Source organism: Hermetia illucens, chromosome 4 (genome assembly GCF_905115235.1).
Source record: "Hermetia illucens chromosome 4, iHerIll2.2.curated.20191125, whole genome shotgun sequence".
Classification (NCBI taxonomy): Eukaryota; Metazoa; Arthropoda; class Insecta; order Diptera; family Stratiomyidae; genus Hermetia; species Hermetia illucens.
The window spans coordinates 73,671,019-73,690,376 of record NC_051852.1 but is presented as its reverse complement, the minus strand read 5'-3'; the positions used below and the strand labels follow the sequence as shown (position 1 = coordinate 73,690,376).

Sequence of the window (19,358 nt, the reverse complement as noted above, 5' to 3'; positions counted from 1 at the left end):
GAAACTGGTTCAATATTTGATGTTGAGTGAAACATAGGGGAGTGAGGGCTCAAAATATGACCTCCAAAAAGTGCAACAGGTCTCGTTCTCAGAAACTATCCAACCGAAAAATCTGAAAAAAATCACAGTGGTGCATCTCTACGAAATCTAGGCCTCAAAATATATCCGATTCCGATATCTGCACAGATAAAGTTAATAATAGTATATTTCCACATTTTAGAAATTCACCCGGCACCCCCCTTATATTCATCCCTGAATTACAAAATTTGGCATGCGTATAAAGAAGAACATAACGCACGAGTTGATCAAGTTTGAAAAAAATCCAACTATTATTAACAAAGTTATAGGGGGTGAAACTTCACATTTTTTTGTGAATTTTGTGCACTCTACAACCTGCATGACGTCATCATCACATATCAATTCGTCAATACCACAACGAAATGAGTTCTTATGAATGGTGTCGGAAAGAATTATTTTGTTTTAGTTTTTTAGTCATTTGTATATGAATATCAATTACTCTAACCAGACATGTGTGTGACTTTGCGGGTAGTGCCTAATTCATATAGATATAAGAAGTAAATCGGAAATATGGGTACGATCAATTTATATACGTGCATGTATGTGTACAGTATTCGGAAATAGGCAGTTTTTGTTTAGGGTGAGCGTAATATCTATAGCTGTAATATGTACGTATGTCTCGTAGTTTGGAGAAATATGTTGGATTTGTAGCTATATACGGATTCCGAATGACTCCTGCAGCTGAATTCTCAGTCGTTAGGCGTAGTCGCCGAAGTTATACAATGGGGCGGGCTTCCTTTTCAGATTCGCGGGAAGTTCAAACTTGTATCCGAAAACAGATGTAAGTGGTTCTTGTTTCGTCGATGTGTGCACTGTGCAATTGTGGACATGCATTGCTTGTGATAACCATTGGTCCCAATCGAGATCATCGGGTTTCACCAACGTCTTAAGGGTTTCTGACTTCGTTCTAGTGACATATTCGCCTGTGGATAGTACACAGCATTTTACACAAATGAAAGAAAAGTTTAGAGGTGAAATTACTACCATTGTCGATCACCAAGATTTTTGGGATTTGGTATGGAGCAATTATTTCATAATAATAAATATGGTTTGCCGTTGTTTCTGCTCCAATGTCCGGCTTAGCTACACAGATACACAGTAAAGTCGTTTTGACAACTCAAATTATATCTATTTCCAGAATATGTTACAGGTAACGGCCCCATGATAGGCTTGTAGACTTTCTCGAACGGTAAAGTTGGAATGTCGGTAAGATGTGTAGGCATCTTTGTTTCTCTGTTTATTTTTTTGACATTTTAAACAGTTTTTTATGTAGTTCTCAATGTCACCCCTCATACCCTTCCAGCGGAACTGAGCACGTATGCGCATGTACGCCTTTGTCGCACGTTAGGGGTGAATCATAAAAATCTTGTAGTATTGTTCGGATATCGTTGTAATTGATAATAATAATCGTTGGCGCAACAATCCAGGTTGGATCAGGGCCTTGAAGTGTGTTAGAGCACTTCATTCAAGACCGTAACGGTACACTAGGAGGCAATGTGGTCAGCATTGCGCTCGCCCGAGATTATTACCCTGATTTGACTCAGGTACTCATTCACAGCTGAGTCGACTGGTATCCGACATCAAATCACGATACAAATTCCACTGCCACCAGTGAGATTTGAACCGCGACCTTCCGTACGACAGCCTTGCGCTCTAACCACTCAGCTATCCGGACACTAATAATTTTGTAATTGATGATTAATTAAAAAGGGGATTCGTTTTTAATATGTAAATCACGGCTTGCCACTTTTTCTTGAGATTTCTCCGTTTTGCTGTCAGGATTATTTTTTGTGGCTTGGCTCCTGGTTAGTATGGCGAAGGTACCCCTTTTGCTTTCGGGATGAGACACTCTGCTAAGAGTATCTGCGTTGGTAGTAAGATTGCCCTTTTTATATTCAATCTCATAAACGTACTCAGACAGTTCATGATGAAATCTTAATAATCGAGTAGTTGGGTCTTTTACATTAAATACGCCTTTAAGCCGCCTATTGTTGGTGTAAATTTTGTTCCGTCCGAGAAGATATGTTCTAAAATGTTGGGCTCCCCACACTATTGCCAGTAGTTTCTTCTCTATGGTGGAATAATTCTTCCCGGTTTTTGTCAAAATTCGACTAGCGAATGGTATAGGTATTTCTTCATCGCACTTTGTCGGGGAAAGTACTGCACCTGGAGCGTCGTTACTCGCGTCCCTTGTTAGAAAGAAAGGTTGGGAAAAACACGGATATGACAGCAATGAAGGTGAGCAAATTACTTTTTTGATGTTTTGGAATGACTTCTCCCTTTCTCAAGAGTTTGTTTATAAGTGCCGACATTTTTGAAACTGATAGGATGAATTTTCTATAATAGTTTGCTAATCCCAGGAAAGACTGCACTTGCTTTAAATTGGTTTACATTGGTTTTCTACACAGGCAATTTTAGTTGGATCGGGTAGTTCGCGGTAGGTCCCAGGTATACTACCCGGTAAAGAAACCTATATTTATCAATGTTCAATTTGAAATTATTTTCTCTAAGCCTCTAAACCTGTCAAAAACCTTCATTAATTTCTGGACGATTGTGTCGTCTAGGTACACAAATCAATTAAAACCTTAGAAACCTGTTAGAATTATATTCCTTATCCGTTGAAAAGTCGCTGGAGCCCCCTTTTCGAACAATTCCACTACTAAATTTCCCATTACCTCACCTTCCTTCACACACTAAATTTGATCGCTTTGATTGGTGTCAGCGAGGCGATATTTCAGTTGGACTTTGCCGGACGTAAAACAAAACCTTATTAAAATCGGTTCACTCTGTCTGCCTGCCCTGTTCTTCTTCTTTTTCTTCAGCCTTTGTCCCGATCACAAGCGGGATCGGCTCGTCCTGATGGGCTTCGCCATGTAGCTCTATGAAATGCCTGATCTGGGTGCAATATCGAGGCTTTTAAATCCCCATTCATCTCCTAGTCAGTCCTTCTGACGTCCTCCTCACTCTTGGACGCGCAGGTCTCGTACAGCTTGGCGTTTTCACAGGTGATTGCCTGGTGTTCACTGTGGGCATAGTGTTAACTGACATTCTAGAACATGTTGCGAGCTACTGAAGGACTAATAAAGTCAGGTCCATAACCGAACCGGGCCATAGTTAGCCGATATAATGTTCAACTGCGCGAAAACCTCGAAGAGACAACACCCTCTTGCAGTCCTCAGTGAACTTTCCTATTCTGTCACCGGCAATGACTTGTTATACTTTTGTTTTTATTGTTGGTTTGGCCTCTTCACCATATCGTTATATTTTGTTGATTTGTTATGGTTGTCGATCCACGTTTTCCGCGCCAGGGAGAATTTAAATACCAAATCTGACTGCAATGGGGAAAATTCTTTTTTACCCTACTTAAGGTAAATGAATACCTTTATATAAAATACCAGGGTAAAGAATGAAATTGTCGTCTTTCAAAACATAACAACGCCGTCTTTCAATATAGGATCGCTCTATTCCCTAAAAGACAAAAGTGTAATTGCCGAATAATTACAATTAAGGGGCCTTTACATTGGGGACTACGCCACCGTGATCCAATGTGTGCATGGAGGTATTTCCCTGCAGCGACAAGCTTTACAAAAAACTCGAAAAAGCCAGAAGGCGGTAAGAGGCTAGATATCTCGGATGTCAGTAGTTACTCTGGGCAAATCCCAGTGAAGAAGCTTCCCCAATAATTCCCTACGACTGATTATTTGTCTACCGAATTTACTTAGTGTTTCACGCACACTTCCATTCAGCCAGTTGTGTGGAACGAACGTGTGGAACGTAAAGTTTCCACGGAGTCCCCCAGCCTGTGTTGCACCTAACGCCCCTCTATTCCATTTCTATTTATTTTGATTGTAACAGATTGTTGGTTTCCGTCCTTTCATGTCCAAGACCAATACATCCAACATGTCTTCGAACTCAGTCAACGTTTGGATTAGAGGTTCTATATTAGTATATGCCATATATTCGTAGGTTGCTTCATATACTCTTGCATAACTTGGTCCCCCAATGCTCAAAAAGGCCCTCTACGTGCAAAACGCTTATTGCTATTTCTTCTATGGAGTTTCCTTATTATAACCACTTGAACGTCTAATTCCACAGATGGTCTGCGAGAGCAGGCCTTGAGGAAGCCTACAATGATTTGAATCAACCTCATTTTCCCATAACAGTTAGCGCCTTGTGAAACTCAGGACACTTGTCGGAAGTATGTCTGCTGTCATCAGATATCTATACAAAAGACAACTGAAGCATTTATTCAAGAAAATCTGCTCTCTGAGATATAATACGGACTTTCCGAACGTACAGCAGCTGTGTGCGTCCGTGCGCCTTTTTGAGGCTTACAATGAATGGCTCGTGTAAGTCGTGCAGCCTGAACTGTCTTTGCACTCTATGATTTTGAGCGCACAGCGCAGCACTCTGACCAGGTGAATTTTTGACTTGGCTGTATAACCATTTGGCTTTGCTCTCGTCGGTCCTTTTCACATTTAGGAGTAGATCCTCCGTTTGGTTCCTGTAGATCCTCCGTTTGGTTCCTGTAGATCCTGCTAATGTTTTTCTCCAAGTCATTAAAATCAGGATCACATTCAACCAATATGCATGGTTGGACATATTGCCAGTGCTAGAAATGATGATCGCCTCGGGGCGAATGTTCATATCCTGATTCGCCTTTTTTGGCTTTTTGATTTCCACCTTAGTGCAAACGTCACGTCCTTTTTGTTGAGGTATCTATTCCTTTATTGTTAGATGATATTTTCCCAGTTGCCGAAGTTTTACTACCTTCCTCAAAGTGAGTGACATGCCTTTTTTGGGAAACTACTGGTGTCCTGGGTGTTCGTCCTCCTTTTCCAAACCCTCTTGTTTTTCCGCGGTTGGGTGTCACCTACGTTGGCTGCGTTACATTCGAAGGAATAATGACGGATGACTCTCCTAGGTGTGAGTTTTCTTCAGCAGACGCCAGAGTAATTTCCATTCCTGTTTCCGTATATTTGGGGATGCTTGGGGCGCTCCTTCGCCCGAAGTCTCGGATTCGTTAAGCTTACTCTGAACGGATCCGGCTCTCAATCCCGAAATGCCTATTGTGATCAGTTGTACTCAGCGGCCGTTAGTGTAATTATGGGTTATGAGTTATGGGTTTTCTAACAAGCGACGTACTGAATTAAACAAGGGTAAGCTGCTTACAGCATTGCATGCCACGGTGGCCAAGCTGTCCACCACCGGCGCACTCCGAAACAAATCTGATAAAAAAAAAACAATAAACTGCCTCTATAGGATATCTAGGTCTCAAAATACAAGGGGTATAATAATAGTTAGTTACCATATTTTTGGGAAATTGGACGGAAACTGTCCCTAAGTTCATCTTAGAACCAAAATTATCTCTTATGCTTAAATGCAATGTAAACCAAAGAATTGAATATTTATATCACACCAAAGTGAGTAGTGAAATTTTAAATTCATATAACATACATTACGAGCTACGTAAACATTATAAAGTGGAAACACCAAAAAACATTTCAAACGTGAATAGTAATCCGTGATTCATGGATTTACGCGTGAATTTTAATAATACCGGAGTTTCTAGTTTGTATTGGCATCGATTTTTTTTTCCCTTTTTCTAGAGCATGTAGAAAGATTTAGGACAGATGACAATCTATCGCTAATTATATGTTAAAAATTTGGGGGATTTTAAGTACAAATTCTGAAATAATGAATTGATTGATGATACGAAGTATACTATATTCTGTTTGATGATTTTGCTATGACAGTGAAATCCGCGCACGTTTGTTGCCTATTTCAGCTTACAAAAACTGTTTCGCTCGAAATGTCTCATCATGGGGTCAACGCATTTACTATACAAAACTATGATCTTGTAAGTCCTTATGTATTCCTCGGAGACCTGAGTTCTTAACAAGAAAAATTGCGAACTCTTCGCCCCCTACATGCGGATGGACGATTCCGTAACCTACATAACGACGAAATCTATGAGCGATACCACAACGCCTGGTTGTGGATAGGATCCGGCTCAACAGATTGCGATGGGCGGATCATCCGTATGGATGAGGATGGTCCAGCCCAGAACGTTTATAAGGGCAATATCTATGGTAGAAAAAGAAGACGAGGCAGCCCTGCCTGAGAGCCAGACAGATTTTTAGGGAATTCCTTACTAAGGCAGGCCTAGATCGGATACCGGTTGTTGCGCCGTTTATAATGATGATGGTTTTGATTTCCCCACTTGCATTACGCTTGTTCTAGGGACTTCTTTTATGATTGGAAGCCGTTTTGAGTTTGCGACCTCGAGTGGCAAAGTTTAACTTCGAAATTTCTGCGTATATGGCATGTTCGAAAAATGGGGTGGAGCCTCAGTCTTTGCCTCCATGATTGGCCATAGCCTAATCATCATACCTTATGCCCACCTAGTAAGAATTACACTTTTAAAAAATTATGATAGATAAGTGAGCTTTATGTACAACTTTTCCCAGTGGATATGTCAACAGAGCAGATAAATCTTATATTTCGACAAATTTAACTCATATTTTAAGGTGGGGAGTCCATTAGGCCTAATTTACTCCTCCAACCGCTTAGATTTTTTCAATACTTAGGACCCACCGAATTCCTCTATCCTTCTTCCCTAAAGCATCACTATATTAATGCAGCATTTAGTTTGATGGTTGCCGTTTTTAAAGTGCAAGTCGGATTGATTTTGCCGTTTTTGAGTATAATTATGAAAGCATTGTACAATTGTTCTTTTTTTACTAATTTTGATATTCCAGTTTTCGGCCCTTGTTCGGCTTCATTAAAACTATAGAAATGTGTTTGAATATTCCTGGCTATGAAACTTTGAGGGGCTCAGGTGAAATGAATTGGTTGCATTAGAGCATGTGGAATCATCTTTAGATTGGCACAGCTGCGGACGTGATATATTTATTTGCGAAATTAGTGGATTACATATGCTGGACAAAGTGATGTAGACTACAGCTGGGTACATTTTCGTTTACAAGATATACCACGGATACTGGTAGTATGTATTTTTCCTTGGCTTCGTTCTTGTTCAAATTGAATAGGAAATATCTCCGATGATTGGCAGCAGCTGGTCCAATAATAAGTGAAGGATGCGAATTCGGAGTCGAAGCCAATACATTTCGTTTGATGATATATTTTTGAGGCCGTTTTTAGTGCCCCCTCACGTTCAGCGCTACCTAGGTGAATGTGGTTCTAGCCAAAGTCTACACTCCATAGGAAAAATTGGCCGAGTTTTATGAGTTCCCACGTCTCCAGTTGTTGGCCTCCCCGTTCTGGGACATTCATGCTGCCAACTGTTACAGTGGTTAGGGGCGGGTGATAAGCATATTTCGAACTTTCTTCTATGTACCTTCCCGAAGCCCCAAGGGATGTTCTGCAGACAGCGGTGTTTCAGCATTTAGGTATTTCTTTTCTTCATAAACGTGTTGTGTATGAAATACACGTTTTCCATGAACACTGGAAATATATTCCGTACAAATTCCGCCGAACATTTTATCAATACTTTCTACTATGTATGAAAAGTTATGTTTAAGTTAAGAATACAGTGTAAGTGTGTATGAAATGTTTACAGTGGTAGATGCAACAATTTTGCTTTTTAAGGAGAAAAACCAAAGTGGAATAAGTCATTGAAAAGAAGAAATGCTTCAACCGGAAATTAAATGGCAAACAAATTCTTCGGAGAGTTTTATTTACATTAGTTTAAAACTATCTTAGAATTTTAAAGTTAAGCTTCGGGTGTTAGTGGAGGAAATGAAATTTGGCATTTTCATATTTTATTTCTTGAGTCCATTGAAACTTTTAAGTAAGCTGGAGCACCGGCTTCTACATTTTTACATTCCAAGCTACCTAAACGGATGAATTCGTCATTCGGGTTGCGAATTCGTTTCGATTCTAAGTAAGCGCAAAATTAAAAATCTCATTTGTTGAAACTCCATATACTCTGCCATCTGACTGGCAAGAAAGTACCACTGTTCCAATATGGAAAAAGAAAGGTAGTCCAGTAGAATGTTCAAATTCCGTCCGATTCGGTTATTTTCCCATACTATGAAGATTTTTGCACGCATTTTTGACAACCGTATTCGCGAAATCGTTGAAATAACCATGAATCAAACCGGATTTGTCAAAAACTGCGGAACTACTGACGCAATACACGCTGCGCGGTGACTCATGGAGAAACACCGTGAGAAACATCGCCATCTTTACATTGCACTTCTGGATCTAGTGAAAGCGGTTGATCGTGTGCCGCAGGAACTTATCTGGTATGTTTTACAACACTTAATGCCAGAAGAACTCGTGCGCTGGGTTCAATTGCTTTACCACGATCCGAATAGTAAAGTTCGAAGTATGGCGGGTGTATCAAAACCGCTTCGTGTCTTTATTGGTGTTGATCGAGGAAGCGCCCTCTCACCGCTCCTCTTTGTTCTTGTTATGGACACCGTCACACGGGAAATCCAACGACCCGCGCCCTATGCACTGCTTTATGCTGATGATGTTTTCCTAGCATCTGATAGTAAAAATGATCTCGAGCAACTTGTCCAAAAATGGAATGATTGAATCTAATCAACATTGAATTTTTGGCGACCGATCCCCATGAAACAGGCACAATCACTGTCAGCGGGAGTGATCTGCCCAGAACTTAGCGATTTAAATACCTCGGGTCAACGCTATCAGCCAATGGAAAACTGCGTTATGTAATTTGGTCACGCATTAACACAACCTGCATGAAGTGGCGTTCCACAACTGGTGTTCTTTGTGATTGACATATCAACGAACGTCTCAAATCTAAAATTTACCGCAATGTCGGGCTTGCGATTCAATCTTTAACTGCAAAGTTAGGGACGCCTCATGGCCGCCAGAATCTAGTGATGCAAATTGCGTTACTTGCAAGTACTTTGATCTACCCGATGGTTTGTGTCATAATATTTACTCTTACGTTACTTGCGAAGAAAATGGTATGACCGTCCTTGTGATGTCAGTATACCTTTATATACTATTATTAATAAGAGAAAATCAAAAGCCGATCCTCATGGATAATCGCGGATTGCCCGATATACTTGCATGACGACAGGCATCAACCATTTAATAGGTTTTGCCCCATATTACAGAATTAAAGGTAGTAGTCTAATTGTTACCGTTACCGTACTGTTTACGCTGGCAATAGATTTTGCTTCTCGGAATCCGAATTGACTTATAATCGGAATAAGTTTGTTGAAAATTATTATGAATTATTATGAATTAGTATCAACTTCTGTTACTTTTGTTGTGCGCGGAAAGCTATTTATTTGATGCATATTTAAGGGAATACATCTACTGCTACTTCAACGGGCACTAACAGGCTTTAGTTGCTTGATAGTAAAACGAAACGGATATAACTTTTTGGTCCAGGATGCCATCTATGTGCAAATGTTTGTGGCTTTACTTTAACTAATCTTCTTCGTGGCTACTGGGATTCATTTTATGGTTATATCGGTATGTTAAACAAGATTTACCCAAATGTTGGACTGACTTGCTGAGAACTTGCAGAAAAAGGATGCTAATAATATCCCGTGGCAAAGTATGGCTGGTTGATCCCTTAATGGGGTGTTGTGCGTCAGCTACGCCTACATCCCATCGATAATGTGTAACCTTGGTTTTGTTAGAGTTTATCTTCAGTCTACTTCTACTTGCCTCTCTTTCCAAATCTAGACGCGGGCTAAGGCACATGACCCGGTGATAGATTATATAGATGTCATATGCGTAGTCGGGATGTTTGAGGAAAGATGTCATGGTCCGTTTACGTCCTCCACGTGGTCCGGACAAAGGAACATGAAGAACGTTACCGACAACAAGAAGAAATAATAATTTCGATTAGATTCAACCCTGGTGAACTCCTCTTTACACACCAAATTCATTTGAAACTTGATCTGGATACACCACAAAGCATTTTGCGTTATCATATGTTCCAGATTGACCCGTAGGGTGTTAATATGACCACGACAGAGGGATTCAGAAGGGAAACCAGGCTGCTCACTGTCGATGGAGCTTTTGGCATTCTTCTATGCTTTCCAGTTATAATATTGGCGACTTTAGGGAGCATGCAGAGACCTCTCTAAATGTCGCCTTAGAGATGGGAACCTATGTTTGGAATCTTAACCATTACTACCCTCTGTCAAAAGTCTAAAATTTTCAGGATGTATGTATAAGTAGAAATAGCAGATCTGCAGAAGCTGCAGATGCAGCGATAGATATCTTTGCGATGAGACCGTCAAGCCCAGCAGCCTTATTCCTTTTGAGTGCATTAATGACCGCTATAGGATCTTCTGTTTGGGGGCAGTCCATATACGCATGTTATGGTGACTAGTCATTTCATCCACAAGAGGCAGAGCTTTACCGGATGTGATATGGTTAAGAAAGGTGGTGAAGTGTTCTTTCCACCTCTTCTGCTCATCATCGTGGATGAGGAGTCGATTGTTAACGTCCCTCCCTGGACCATCAAAATATTTGTGAAAATATGCAAGTTGTTTCGCAATGCCATATACGGTCCTGAAATCATTGCGGCAGCTTTTGCTTTCCTCACCGTTCACCGATCCGCTTCTATGATTCTGCAGTCAGCCAGATTTTGTGGCGCCCCTTCGGTTCACGGTGCTCAATGCTGCTCATTCAGCAGGTGGCAAGAAGGGTAGGTTACACATTAATGAAGGCAAGATAAAGTACATGATGGCAACGCCAGGACCAAAAACCAAAGATAGGGGACTACATTCCTCCTATAAGCTATTTCGTTCGAAACGTCTCATAATAGGGTCAAAGCTCTTACTATACAAGATAATGATTTTGCCAGTCATCATGCATTCTTTGTAGACCTGGGTTCTCAGTAAGGTCCATAGGAATTTTCCGGCTTTCGAAGCCGACTTTGTTGTCACCCGGCTTAAATTGGTTTAAATTCCATTTCAACATAAAAGATATTGCTCCGCTCTCTGTCTTGATTATTGGCCAGGCTTTCGACAAAGTGAGGCATAAAGGGCGATCGTACAAGATAAGGAAAGGAAGGTTCGTTGTTCCGATTAACATACAAAAGCTTCACACCCAAAGATCATCCAATTCAGAAGGGAAGCGTACTAGGACCATCGTTGTACCTAATGTATAATCTGATTAAATATACGACACGGCGATCCTTAGCTCTCATAAAAACCCTGAGGATACCTCCAAATCTCCGGAGAAGTGACTAATGACATGGGGAATTCACGCGAACGAGAGCAAAATCTATCACGGTTACTCTGATTCGGAAAAGGTGCCTGCACATTTTGTTTAATGAAATCAATATTCCACAAACGGACAATGTCAGATATCTTGGTTTTCTCCTCGACCGACGTTTTACTTACAGAACATCGAAGCTAAATGAGAGCAAATCAAACTAAAACTAACAACATGGAATACCGGAAGCTGCGCGCTTCAGGAATAAAGCTTTTGTATTGTGAGGAACTTTTTATGCACGTTTTTCAATTCGCACATAGCTAGGAATTCAAAACTTTTCTTCATATACTCGTACATATTGTAGACAGGTATTGTGCTCATCCTAAGAAACAAACATTGCCTATACCGCACAGTCAGGTATACATGTACATAGCTGTACGCAACTGATTAAAAGCATCTCAATATTTCCTCTTTACTCAGTGCACAAAATTATACGTGCATGTAGCTAAATATACGTAAATTCAAGACGACTGGAACTAACATACATCAATAACCATCTGTGAATAATACTCGTGAACTTCATTGGCATATACAAATATAACATATATGTCTCTCTCGATTGATTTTTAATACTATACAAATAACTAATGAAAAGCTAAAAAGGAAAACTAAGATGTTGCCTTGTGACTCGCCGCTTTTATGAGTTCACTTTATATGACGATGACGTCATACACGTCTTGGAATGCATTAAATTCGCATGGAATGACAAGCTTTTACCATCTATTACTTTGTTAATAATAGTTGGACTTACTTCAAAGTTTGCGGAATGATGTCCTTTCTTACCACCGGCTCCAAATTCTTTTAGGATGAACCGAAAGGAGTTTCTAAAATGTGGTAATATGTTATTATTTTTTTTGAGGAGATATCGGAATGTGATGTATTTTAAGGCCTAGATTTCATGATTTATTTTTGAGAACAAGACCTGTTACAATTTTTTTGGGCGCACATTCTGAGCCCTCACTCCCCTATGTTTCGCCAATATCAAAGTATTAATTGAGTCCTTCCATTTGATCCCACACACGGCCATATTCAGAAAAACAAATTGCACCCCCTTTTTACCCATATGGGGAGACCCCCTAAACTCAACAGAAAATGAGGCCACTAAATATGCTATGTTTGAAGGTATTCACAGATCACATATTCTCGGTAAATTTCATTAGAATCGGTTTAACCGTTTCCGGGTAATTCAGCTGTGATGGACAGACAGATATTGAATCGATTTTAATAGGGTTTTGTTTCACACAAAACCTTAAAAGCGATCTACTGTTTTATCAACCGAAATTCTAGCTTACGCTAGATACCAGGTTAGTTTTGTACAAGTTTATAAGTAAACCCATCTGAACCTACGGAATTCAATTATAGGGTGTAACAACGATTTCTCCTGGTCGAAGAGCCTCCAAATAATAGCAAATGCATTTTGCTTCATCAAGAACAGTGTCCGGATAGCTCAGTGGTTAGAGCACTAGGCTGTCATACGGAAGGTCGCGGTTCAAATCTCACTGGTGGCAGTGGAATTTGCATCGTGATTTGACGTCGGATACCAGTCGACTCAGCTGTGAATGAGTACCTGAGTCAAATCAGGGTAATAGTCTCGGGCGAGCGCAATGCTGACCACATTGCCTCCTAGTGTACCGTTACGGTCTTGAATGAAGTGCTCTAACACACTTGAAGGCCCTGATCCAATATGAATTGTTGCGCCAACGATTATTATTATTATTATATTAAGAACAGTAGCTTACATCCTGGTCTAAATACCCCTCTCGTAAACAAATATTGAGGAAAACTGAAAGGCCACCTAAATATTCTTGTCAGCAATTTGTTAAATAATTCTCATTGAAATTGTCAAAATTAATCTAGCCTTCATCTTAGAATACTGCTAAAACTAGCCTTTTAATAATCAGAAATTGCAAACGCAAGGGAGGAATTTATGTTTTTTTCAGTCAATAAGATTCAAATGCATATTGTTAGTTCTGCAAAAGTGGAAGATACAATAATAAATAAAGTTGAATAAAACGAAATTCTCCAAATTAAACCAATGATTTTTTGAATAGAATTTTCCAATCAATTTAACGGCTTTATAGTTTTTAAATAAAAAAACTATAAATGACAAATGATTTCAGTTCCATTGCAGAACACTTTCTATTATGTGAAACGTTCAATCGGTGCAGACGGAAGAAGCATCATTTAAAAAAATCGTTTTTGGACATATTTGACACTTTGCCGAGATATCTGTAGCTTATTTTTTTTTTAGGTAAATACTTCTTGGAGCGTCCATTCGGTGCACTTCAAATCTTAAGTATATTTTTCATAGCAGTGATTTTCCGATCCTTCTTTTGAATTCAGATTGGATGAAAATTTGATTACAAAAATATATTAATTTTTCTTTTGGAAAATCGTGAATTTAATTGGGAAGAGTGTCATTTGGAAAGTCATTAAATAAATTAAACTTGGAAAATTATTAATTTCATCTGGAATCTCGTTAATTTGATTTGGAAATGCCATATGTCAGCCAGTAGTTTAATAGCAAGTGTTCCGGTCATGCAATATGGTATATATTTCCTGCCTAGAAGTTTCTGGACCATTCAGACCATTGTGAGTCCCCTGCTCTTTCTTAAATTACCAGGAATACCAGTTAACATCCAATTACATAAGGACCTCACTCTGCAACTTACGAAAGGATTTAATAGTCTTTCTGTTGGAATTCTGAGTATGTTATGGAGACTTTCCTCTTCCTTGCACTTTACTCTCGCGATAGGACTCGGGTTTCCCAACAGGTAACTTAAGGTAATAAACATTAGTTACCAACATTAGAAAATGGGGATAAGGGAGAGAAATTGAGGGAAAGAAGTGAATTGTTTGGAGTGAATTCTAACAATAAATATCGAAACTGTTTTGTTTGTTTTTGTTTTGAATGTTGTTAATTCGGCTAGCAGATGCCACCACCGGTGTCCCCGTGGCGGAGTAGGCTTTGAAATCAAATGTAAACAAGTCGGAATACCGGAAGCTCGTGCTTCGGGTATAAAGGTTTTGTGTTCATCTTATCTAAGAAATTTCAACGCACATTTTTCTACCCCTATACAGCTACAAAACTACGAGACATACGTACATATTACAGCCGTAGATGTTACGCTTACCCTAAACAAACAAACTGCTTATTTTCGAATACTGTACACATTAGGCTCTACCCGCAAAGTTCATTAGCACGCATATGCTATATACCTACATACACACATGTCTCGTTGGAATAATTGATATTTATATACAAATGATTAAAGAACTAAAACAAAATAATTCTTTTCCACCCAATTTATACGAAGTTACTTCGTTGTGGTATGGACGAATTGATATGTGATGATGACGTCGTGCAGGTTGTAGAGTGCACGAAATTCACAAAAAATTGTAAAGTTTCACCCCCTATAACTTTGTTAATAATTGTTGGATTTTCTTCAAACTTGACCAAATTGTGCATTATGTTCTTCATTATATGCATTATATGTACTTCTGGGATGAACATAAGGGGGGTGCCGGGCAAATTTCTAAAATGTGGAAATATACTATTATTAACTTTATTTGTGCAGATATCGGAACCGGATATATTTTGAGGCCTAGATTTCGTAGAGATGCACTACTGAGATTTTTTTCAGATTTTTCGGTTGGATAGGTTCTGAGAACGAGACCCGTTACACTTTTTGGGGGTCATATTTTGAGCCCTCACTCCCCTATGTTTCACCCAATATCAAATATTGAACCAGTTTCTAATTCTAATTCTAATTCTAAGTTACTAATTCAGACCTTTCATTTGATACCCCACATGGCTACATTCTGTGAAAAAAAAATTTGCACCCTCCTTTTACATGTATGTTAATTTACAATAACCTCGAGTGCAGCCACAGCCTACGAGGCAGCAACCGATGATCCACACACAAATTCAACAACAAGCGCCTCATCATCATCAACATATATTATTAAATAGGTTAAGTCTTTATGTGTTTTGTTAGCCTTAATAATCATCATAAAACCGCCGCAAGAGACGGCATCGATACTCTTTTAGAAATTCATCGTTGGAGTTCCGCTTTTTTGGCGAGTTTTTATTTTGGTCTGCGCTTCAAGCATCCGCTCCGGAGTGCGTCGGTGGTTTCTTCTTTTCTCTGTCGTGCGGGCATTTGGGGGTGCGGTCTGCCGTGGTCATAGTAGGGTTTTTTAAAATTCGTTACAGCCGCGTTCGCGACTCAAATCAGAGCATGAAACTAACTTTTGTCATGTCGCTAGATGACAAAGATTCGGCAGACCGTCTCAGCAGGCGCAGTTATCTTGTAGATACTGTTGCGAAGGTTTCCGTTCTTCCCGTACCCCCGCACCATCGGCTATTCCCTCAATCTTTGAAACTTGCGGCGGCAAATTCCTCGCGTATTAACACCTACGGGTACAAGTAAGTGGACGTGAATCTTGGCTTGCGTAGGACGTTCCCTTGGCGATTCATCCTGGCGGATGTCAGCTTCCCCATTTTAGGCGCAGACTTCTTGTGTCACTATGGGTTACTGGTGGACTTGCAAAACAAGTCCCTTATAGACTCCACAACCAACCCTGTTTCGTCAGGCCGAATCTCATCTCTTCCCAACAACAATCTTTCCGTACATTGGAGGACACTACTGACTCGTTTTCGGGCACTCCTCCGAAACTTCAACCAGATTACTACCGAATGTAGTCTCTCTAAACCAGTGAAGCACAATGTGCAGCACCACATTAACATTACTGGTTCTCCTATCTTCCCGAAGGTACGTCTCCTACCACCCCAGAAGCTGACTATTCTACGGAAAAGGTTTGGATAACTTATGCAACAGGGTATCTGCAGACCTTCAGACAGCTGTTGGTTGGATTATAGGAGGCTAAATGCACAGACTGTTCCTGACCGATATCCCATTCCACTCATCCACGACTTAGCGCATCATTTCGCAAACTGCCGCATCTTTTCGACCTTGGATTTAACCAAGGCATATCACCAAATCCCTGAAGCTCCGGAAGACAATATGCACACCCTTTGGACTCTTCGAGTTCACGCGGATGACTTTCGCGTTGTGCAATGCGGCGCAAACCATCCAAAGGTTCATTCTCTCGGTCCTGCGAAACCTCGTCTTATGTTTCGTGTATTTGTATGATGTTTTTGTCGCTTCCTCCTCAGTGTCTGAGTACTTAGCCTTGAGTGCATTTTTCAATGTCTCCTTGAGGCCGGTTTAGTAATAAACGTTGATAAAAGTTTCTCCAAACATAGGTGGGATTCCTCGGTCACTTCATTTTTCCTGATGGAATACAGCCCGACCAAGAAAAGGTGCAGGCAATCACAACCTTTCCGCGTCCGAAAACTGTGAAAGATTTGCGGAGGTTCTTGGGCATGCTAAACTTATATCGTCGTTTCCTGCCCAAGGCCGCCCAACACCAGTCCACTTTGAACGCGTGCTTGTCTGACCCCAAAACAAAGGACACACGAGAAATTGTGTGGTTTGAAGAGGCTGTCCGCGCGTTTGATAAATCCCGACAAAGCTGATGCTACACTGTTGACATTTGCTCGATAAGATGCACCCCTAGCCGTTTTCGTTGATGCCTCTAACATCGCTGTAGGACAATCAAGTCTGACAGCCGTTGAGTTTCTTCTCCAGACAGTTAAATCCTGCTCAACGGAACTACAGCACCTACGATCGAGAACTGCTCGCCGCGTACTTGAGCATTAAGTACTTCCGCTTCTCCCTAGACGGCAGGCCGTTCACATTGTTCACAGATCATAAGCCTCTCACATATGCTTTGAAACAGAAGCCCGACAAAGCGTCTCCTCGCCAGATCTGACACCTGAGTTTTATCAGCTGGTTCACGTCTGACATCCAGCACGTGCCCGGTAAGGACAACATAGTTGCTGACGCTTTTTCACGTGCCTTCCCGCCTCATTCGACTTCTCGGCTATCGCCAAGGCGCAGGAGGATGACGCAGTACTTCATAGCCTCAAATCCAACCCCAAATACAAATTTCGGGAGTTGCCCATCTTCGGCTCGAACCTCTCTCTCTGCTGCGAAGACTCGGAAAAGGGACCCCGGTCATACATTCCGGCCACCTTTCGCAAGGAAGTGTTCCACGCGGTTCACGACTTAGCGCATCCAGGCATCAGGACGACAAATCGGTTAGTCACCGAAAAATACTTCTGGCCCTCCATGAATAAAAACGTCAACTTCTGGGCCAGAGAGTGCATCACATGCCAGAAGTGTAAGGTCACCAGGCATGCAAGAAAAAAAGTGGGCTCATTTTCTCGCACTACCAAGCGATTCCACACTATACATCTCGACATCGTAGACCCTTCGCGAGACTCGCACGATTTCAAGTATTGACAATCATCGACAGGTTTATGCAGTGGCCTGAGGCAATACCTCTGAAGGCGCAATCTTGTGCCGAAGCCATTTGTCGAGAGTGGATCCCTCGCTGGAGTGATCATCACTGACAGGGGAATGCAATTTGAATCCACCCTTTTCTCGGAGTTAGGCAAACTCCTGGGATTCAAATGCCAGCGGACTACGGCATACCACCTGTAATCCAATGGGATGCTAGAACGTTGGCACCGGCCGTTGAAAGCCGCCATTATGGCCCGCGACGATCCGCCCTGATCCCAAGTCTCGCCTCCCGTCCTACTTGACCTCCGAACAACCCGCCGAGAGGAATTTGCTGCCCGCCCCGTGGGGCTCGTACAGCAGGGAGAACCCAAGGGTCCCAAGTGATCCGGTCTTCGACAAGAGATCGGGTCTCATAGATTCGGGAATGCTGCGTCTGCTGAAAGACAATCTCCACCGCCTTAAAACTACACCTCCCACCGGACACACATCCGCACCTGCCTGCACTCCCAAGGAGCTGGACACGTGCACGCACTTCCTGGTCAGGACGGATGCTGTCCGGGAACCGCTGCAGCCTCCGAAGGCCCGTACCGCGTTTTCGAGCGGGGAGAGCATTTCTTCCAGCTCGAGATCGGGGGTCACAAAAAAGCTGTCGCCTTATTGATAATTGAATTGATTTACAAAATTAATTAATTTTTGTTATTAAGAATCAATTTATATTATTGTAATTTAACTAATTATTATAACATATTTAACCAAATTAAAAGTTTAAGGCTTGACCCGTTTGAAGAATTTCGAAAGGCATCAGCTTTGAGTTGCTTCCTCTTTTACTTATACCTACTCTGGAACAATTAGCTTGGTAACGACTTTTTATTAAAATCTAGACGAGCTACTTACTTATCAAATCCACTGTACAATCGAATACAGAGGACGGTGACTCCAAAGGTAGAGTTACTGCTGAAGTCCACAACGACTCATACATACGGAGCATGAACGGCAGCAAATAGGTGGATGAGGAGCACTGTTAGATACAAAGTTGTTGCTCAAAATGTAAACGTTGATGTATTTGACTTCACTTACCTAGGATTTTGGGTGTAATAACGAAATAATGATATTCACGTGCAACTTTTTCCATGTAGGTTTTGCACTCCCAACATCTGATCTCGTTGCTGCGCCCCTTCTCACCGGTAGCCATTTTTTCGTCACAAACGATTTTATTAAGCAGTCAAGGGTCGAGGGGTGAAAATGGAGAACCTTTGATGTCGTTTCGTTGTCCTGTGACAATGTTGTATTCTTCCTTGCCTGCATAACTAAAATCCTAAGCAAACTGAAAGAAGAAAAGTGTCGACTAGGTAGTGGTGAGAGTGCAAGGAGGCAGACGAGAAACCAAGCAGAGGAAGTACGACAATGAATGGTTCCTGTACTTTTCCATGGAAAGGAAAAAGTTTTTATGTTCAGTTGAAGTCAACCGAATACTTGAGTATTGATTTTTATCAAGACGGACGGCTACATCGTCGTTGATGTCAATGTAATTTGAGAAAGAGAAGAGTTTTCTGCCTTTTAATGCGTCTTTCTGCGGACATGTGCTGTATTTAGACATGTAACAGGGCAAACCGCCGATCTTGCTTAAAATTACTTAAAATTACCGATGTCGAATTTCGCACCGAATTC

At 41.1% G+C, this 19,358-nt stretch overlaps 1 protein-coding gene and 1 long non-coding RNA gene across 5 annotated transcripts in view; one reads left to right on the top strand and one right to left on the bottom strand.

Moving 5' to 3' along the window:
• LOC119653383 (protein Fe65 homolog) overlaps nt 1-19,358 on the top strand; it is a 289,307-nt gene that overhangs the window by 129,482 nt on the left and 140,467 nt on the right. The gene's annotated exons all lie outside the window — the stretch shown is intronic.
• On the bottom strand, nt 18,381-19,059 carry LOC119653385. The gene is made up of 3 exons (XR_005249687.1): nt 18,768-19,059; nt 18,585-18,708; nt 18,381-18,529 (listed from the first exon to the last, which is right to left on the bottom strand). It is a non-coding gene; the product is annotated as an uncharacterized LOC119653385 (long non-coding RNA).